General features: G+C 47.7%; 1 protein-coding gene across 4 annotated transcripts in view; it reads right to left on the reverse strand.

Annotated features, from left to right (window-relative positions):
* The window catches only part of NIN (ninein), a 116793-nt gene extending 112502 nt beyond the window's left edge, over window positions 1–4291 (reverse strand). The window contains exons 1-2 of one of the 4 annotated variants that reach the window (XM_064292458.1): window positions 4197–4272; window positions 3618–3671 (exon numbers count right to left, since the gene is read on the reverse strand). The gene's annotated coding sequence lies outside the window, so the exon portion shown is untranslated. Of the gene's footprint in view, window positions 1–3617; window positions 3829–4196 lie in introns of those variants that run through there. The other 3 variants (XM_064292460.1, XM_064292459.1, XM_064292462.1) reach the window with 3 other exon arrangements.
* Window positions 4292–6878: the final 2587 nt, after the last annotated feature.

Genomic DNA, 6878 nt, shown 5'->3' on the forward strand with positions numbered 1-6878 from the left:
ATCACAGTGCCAACTGGGACTGGAAAAGAAACTGGTATAGGTGCAGCCGGAATAATGAAGTCACCAACATGAGGCCGGCATGAAGTGGGTATCTGAACTTGTGAACTTTCCAGCATCCCAGATATAGAAAGGAGCTTGTAAGAATGGCATCCTTAGCCAAAGGGGGACGTCTGCTCTGGGCTACAAGGAGTGAAAAGAGGACAAAGTCTGGCAAGGGAAAATCAAATAATAAATGAGCACAATGCCAGCGCCCCCAGCCCAGGCCTTTTATTCCCTCTCCAGATGGTCCAGCAGCTGAACAGCTACGCAGAATGTCTGGATGCCTCTCTCAGCTCAGCAGCTTTTCTTGCAAAGGCATCATAATAGATGCTTTCGAACCTGTGTTCAGACATAGCTGTTGGGGGTCCAGACCAGGCAGTGACCACCAAGTGACTAATTTAGTTATTTATAACTGAGGGGATGAAAATGAACAAACCCTGCTTTGGCAAAGCTTTTTATTCATGCCTTTAGCTTTCACAATTTGGCAAGTCACTGCCTAATAACACCAATGATCAAATAAAAATGCTTCTTTTTCTTCTCTATTCTGCAAACGTTAATCTGTTGCAAACATTTCCAGGCTTACCATTTTTGACTAATTTCAATAAAAAGGAGATAATGACAAGAACAAATTAAATTTTAGCAAAAGCTTAACAGAAAAACAATAGTTTTCATTCACATGTTTATATATGAGAATACTTGTGCCCGAAACACCTGTTTTTCATCCCACAACTGACTACGTCAAATAGCTTTCTCTTTGCTCAGACAGCACGTCACTTTTAAGTGGATACCAAAAGTACAACCGTATCACCATAAATAAAACCTTGGTATAAAAATATAACACAAAAGCACAAATACCACTGCACAGGGAAAAAGTTATATTAAAAAACTGGAAAGAAAATAACAACTTTGCTAACTACACTGTAAAACTTAACTAAGGGTCTCCTACTAGCATTTATTCTAAAGCACAAATAACCTTTAGTATTTTAATGCCCGGAAGGATGTAGCAAAGCCATGCTTTTGTTAAGCCTAATAACTAGGTGGATAAACCAATCAAATAGTTAACTCAGGGTAGTTGAAGGAATAACACCATTAGCCTAGCACAATCTAGACTCAATAACCTGTAATCAGCTACCAAGTAAAATCACAAAACAGAAAACAGTTGCATGTTTTGTTAGTTTTTCTAAAACAAAATGCTTATAACAACTTTCACTTCTAGAACCATATTTGCTCAAATTAATTTAGGGTGCCTCCAGCTACATTTCCCTGGGGTATGAGTGAAGATCTTCTCTACATATAAACAGTATTTTCCCAACTTTGTTAAATGAACATTAATGCATAGATGCTTTGTAATTCTTTTCCATCCACAAACTTGAATGAACGGTCAACTGCCATGTAAATTACAATAAAGAAGCACCTTAATTGCAAACAAAGATGCTCACTTGCATAATCCCATAATCTTTCTTAAAATTCTACTTTATTTGTAAATAGGATAAAAATATCTTTTGGCAAGCTGCGGTCTCTCCACAAGCCCCTGCCCAAGAGATGCAAGTTCAATAGCCAGAATTCAAACCACATAATTTATTGGCTTACAAATCAATTGGCATCTATAAAAATAAACCTTCTGAAAAGGCTTTAGGCTGTTTGAATCCCTCTAAAATACTCTGGCTAAATTTACCAACCCTTTATCAATGTAAGACTGATAAAATATATTCTCGCTATTAACATAAAATGGAAACATCAAGATTGGTGAAATGTTAGTTTTGAAAGTCATTTGCAGTGACATTTAAAACAATTTATTTGAAGAACACTGACTCACGATAAGAATAAAAATACTGCCTATTAAATTGAGATTGGCTGATTTAGAATGCACTGGAACCCTATCCTTCCCCTCTGTGTGAGTTAACACCTTTTAATATTAAGGGTCAATACATATCTAAAACGAAAAAAAGAAGAAGAAAGAAACCCATTCTGATCAAGTGTCTGATCCTTGACATTTTAATGCAGAGTGTGCTGTGATGGCTTCCTCAATGTTGCCTCCTCCTCTGAAGCCTTTTCCTGTGTTGGCAGTATCTTTACTGATGTCCAGCTCATTGTGGAATATCCGTAAGTCCTACCCGTTATCTACAGTGCTGTTCAGAATGCTTCCCTCTAAAGAATCACCAAGGAACAGGAGAAAATAAACAAACCTGCAAACCAACTCCCCAGCAGTTCACTTCACCTCCCTAAGGACATTGACAACAGCTGAAGCGACCACAACAAACTCGTTTTTCAGCCAGCCTGTAATGTTAGTCTTACGTGCAGTCTGGGAATTTTCACAGCTCCCTTCAATTCCAGAGTAAAACCTACCATATTTCAGGTCAGCCACCAATATGCTCTCCCTTAGAGAAGACTCAAGATAATATTAAGCTGACACAGAAAAAATATATTTCCTTGCAGATGTCAAGCATCAGGAAATATGTAAACAGCTATAATTTTATGTTAAAGAATTGAAGGGAACCCCATTGAAAAATCATTAATGGTCCCAGGAGTTTGACCCATGTGTCATGATGGACTTTATCAGGATTCTCATCCCAGAAAGCTAGCATGTCAGTCACAAAAGACAACCATGAAATGTTTCAATTTAATAAATTCAGGAGTTCAGCCCAGGAGTTAATGAATTCAGCCCATCTCAGGAATTCCAGGAGAGGATTTTTCACCGTTTGATGAAGAAAGCAGAAGATCGCATAACAGTAGCTAAATTGTCCAGAAACATGGTACACGGTAGGGCAATCTTTCCAGTTCCCATTTTATCTAAACCTTAACCGGGTTTGTTAAGGCGGAGGCCAGGATTAAGTCCTTTTTCTAGCTCTTGCTACTCCGCTCCCACCCACCCCCCCCCGCAATCCCCCCCCTCCCCCGTCTCTCAATTTCAATTTCTCCAAAGAGCGTTTAGCAGTTACCGTTTTCATCAGCTTTGTCCTTTTGTCGGGCCAGGTTAGAAGCCCAGAAGCCTATCAGTCTCTGGGACCCTGGCAGCTTCCTCCTGCGACTCACTCCACACTTCATTCCGCTGGTTTGGCGGTCCCAGCTTTTACGCAATAACCGGAAGTGTCATTTTTGTTCTTTCCCAGTAACCGCACTGGGAAAGTCTGTCTATATGCAACGATCTCACACGCCGCCTAAATTCTCCACTTTAAGGGCTCCAAACAGCTCTCAGCTACTCAGCCCAGGCTTGGGGTTTCCCAGACAGGTTTCTTTGCAGGAGCTTCTCACTCAAGGCTGTCTGGTTGGCATAAACCAACCGAACAAACACCCTTTCTGCTCGTTTCGGGACTCAAGTCCGCTCCTGGACCACGTACAATAGCCGCTTTCAGCTCGGGACTGCGGGTTGGGGCCACAGGGGTGGCAGAGATGCCCAGCCGCGGTGGCGCTCCCCGCCGGAGGCAGAGGTGCAGCCGGAGGGCGGGCGCGGCTCGCAGGTCCCTGGCAACCTGTGATGCGTCCCCGACCCGCTAGCCCATCGCCACCGCCAGGAACCTCAGACACCGTATTATGTCACCAGGCAGCATGCTCTCTCGGCCCCTGCCACCCCTGCCTACCTTCTGTCGGCCTCTCCGGAGCGCCCGCACAGCTGGCCGCCTCCCTCCAGTGCTCTGCAAAGCGAAGGAGGACGCTTTGTTACGGCTCGAGAAGCGGGACAATACTTCGCTGCCGGCGCCGCGGTTCCGGGCGGGCGTCCTTCAAAAGGACGCGAATGGAGACCCTCGCGAGCGTCATTTCCATATGTAAGGAGCCAGCTCTTACAAAAGCGCTTCTCTCCCGGGCCGCAGGCTGCTGCGCGCATCCTCCCCACCCCCGCCAGCCCGCCCCCATTAGCGCAGCCCGAGCCTCAGGACCCGCCCCTCCTCCTCGCCTCCGAAGACGCCCCCTCCCCGCCTCGTCCCCCGGGAGCACCAGGTCCTCCGGGCCACCGCTTCCTCCCAGCCGCCCCGTGTCCGGCCCGCGGGGACAGCGCCCGCCCTGGCCCCGGGTCCGGAAGAGGAAGCCCCTGCCTGTCCCCGGTACGGGTCCACCTCGGGCGCGCAGGGCCTTTCCGACGGAGCGGGAACAGTGCGAGGCCTCCGCTTCACCCCTCAGACCACAGGTCGGGGGTAGCCGGGTACTGCAGTCTCGCTTACCGCGTCTGGGGCTCAGGCGCCCGGCGCCGCCGCGGGGACCATGACCGCGAGCACACTCAGGGCTCGGCGGCAGCGGGACAGCTGCGCCCAGCGCGCTCGGCTCCCGCTCGGCCGCGGCTACCCAGAGCTCTGGACGCCGGGGAGGAAGGGCCGGGCCGCGCGGGGAGGAGGAGCCACTGGCGACGCCGGCCCGGGCTCGGCAGCCCCACGTCCGCGCCCGCGCCGCCCCGGCTGCCGAGGGAGGAGCGCGGGGCGCTGTCGGGGACTTCGCAGGTCTCCCCGCCGGTAACCCTGAGCCCCAGGCCACGGAGATTGCACTGGTCCCCGGAGCCAGGAAGAGCCCAGTCCGTGCTTGGCTGCTGCCAAACGCTGGGGCGGCCTCCCCGGAGATTTGAACTTAGAAACGCCAGAGCTCGGAGGCGAGTGGGAGGAGGCCTGGCCACGAGGTCACCGGGGGGCGAGGACTGGCGTGTCATCCCCAGCGGCCCCCGGCCTGCTCGCTTCCCTTTCCTTCCAAACACGCTAGCACGCACACGGCTTCTAGAACACCCGCCCGCAGCCAGCAGGACTTGAAGGTGGGGATTTAGGCTCCTTGCTCCCTAGATTTCCCAGCCCTCGGGCTCTAGACTTGACACTGAACCCGCGGGAGGTAGTGCGGCAACTCCACCAGGTTTAGATTGGCTACGGTACCTGACCACTCCGTCCTCATAGACTCCTGCGCCTTAGGCAGCCTCTGCGGATACCTCCAACCCTCAGATCCTTGGAGTTGGTGGTTCTCTGGCCAACGGTTGCTGGGTATTAACAGCTTCCTGCTAGCTCTACCTCTAATGCTCTTCAAAGTTTCCGTTTTCTCTCTCCTCTCTACACGTCTGATCTCAATGCACTCAAACAAGATCCCAAGTCCGGGCCTAGAGGAGTCAGCTGCCCACAGAAAGCAACGCCCAACACTTTTTGAGCTGCAGGTTTAAATATGCCCTTGAAGGAGCTGCCTGATTTACTGTAACCCACAAGTCTGGTTATTTCAGCAAGTTACTGGAAAAAAACTCCCTAAGCTACTGGGAGAACAAGGGTATACAGGAAGGAAACTACAGTTTATTGAGAATCCACAATGAGCCAGAGACTGTATTGAAAGACCCACAGAAATTATTTTACTTTATTGTCACACTACACTTAGGAGACAGGCATTATACCCACTTTGCAAATGAGGAAACTGGGGCCCAGAATTTAAGGAACTTGCTCGGGAACCCACAGCTAGTATTTGGCAGAGCTGCGATTCCAAAGCACCGATACATGTGATAAAATAGCACAGAACTAAACACACGCACAAATGAGTGCATGTGAAAACTGATGAAATTTGAATATGGTTCGTGGATTGTATTAATGTCAATTTCCTGATTGTGATGTTGTGTGCCCTTGAGTCCATTCCAACTCATAGTGACCCTATAGAACAGAGTAGAACTGTCCCCATAGGGCTTCCTAGGCTGAAATCTTTACAGGTGCAGAGAGCATCAAGTCTCTTCTCCCCTGCAGAGCCTCTGGTGTGTTTCCACCGTGGACCTTTAGGTTGGCAGCCAAGCTCTTAACCATTGCACCACCAGGGATTCTACCTAGTTTTGATGGTGTACTCTACTTATGCAAGATGTGTAACCACAGGGGAAAATTGGGTGCAAAGTATACAGGATCTTTATTTTCTTACAATTGCAGGTGAATTTACAATGATGTCAAAATAAGATTTTCAAAATCAATCTCATTTTGAAACCCAAGATCTCCTTCCTCAACATAGTGTACCTGGAGGATAAGGAAGAGGAGGGGCTTACAGTCCTCCCTCCCTCCTTCTAATGCTCCGTGTAAGTGCACACATGCCTGCACACTCACTTGTATACTTCATGCCTGGCTGTTGTGTCCAATAAGTGTATACCACACACACTCATCTTTAAGTTATCTGTCTAACCTATTACCAGAATAGTCACATAGGGGTCAGCTTATGAATAAGAGAACAATGTTCATTCACTGGGGACTAAAATAGCAAACAGCCCTAGAAAGTAAGAATGGTCATTCTGCCCAAGCCTTTCAAATCAGGTCCTAGATCCCTCTTCCTGGGACTCAGGGCTATATTTTATCTATGAAAATATATGTGTCCCCAGCCAACCCACTCTACCCTTTTTCCACTTATGCCTCTGAGTATTTCCTCTGCTGGTCTGTTTGATGCCTTGCCTCTGTGCACTGGTCTTACTTGGTCTAGCAGTGAAAGCTTGGCAGGAAGTGGTTATTGAACGCATGCCTTTTGGATCTCGAGGACTGGGCATTTAGGTGCTTCCCAAATATTTGGCACTCACATGGAGAAGAGATGTTGCATGTATGTGTGTGTGTGTGTGTGTGTGTGTGTGTGATCTTCACTTGTGGAGCTATCCCTTTTAATGAGACTGGAATCTGGAAATGTTCTACTATTCTAAAGACTGTAAGAGCCAAAGGACTGCCACTACAGCTTCATTCAGATGAAAAGTAATGAAATTTTATTTCAAGAAACATTTTGATTTTCATTCCGCTCCCTTGCTCTTAAACACTTAGCTACTATGAAACGAAATCTTTGCTTTTTTAAAAAAGACTTCAGCATGAAAAGTGACATAACATTTTTTTCAAGCAAGGCTACTTTTAATTTTCTAGAATTTGATGGCACACAAA

The sequence above is a fragment of the Loxodonta africana genome, chromosome 10 (genome assembly GCF_030014295.1).
Source record: "Loxodonta africana isolate mLoxAfr1 chromosome 10, mLoxAfr1.hap2, whole genome shotgun sequence".
In the NCBI taxonomy this organism is placed as follows: Eukaryota; Metazoa; Chordata; class Mammalia; order Proboscidea; family Elephantidae; genus Loxodonta; species Loxodonta africana.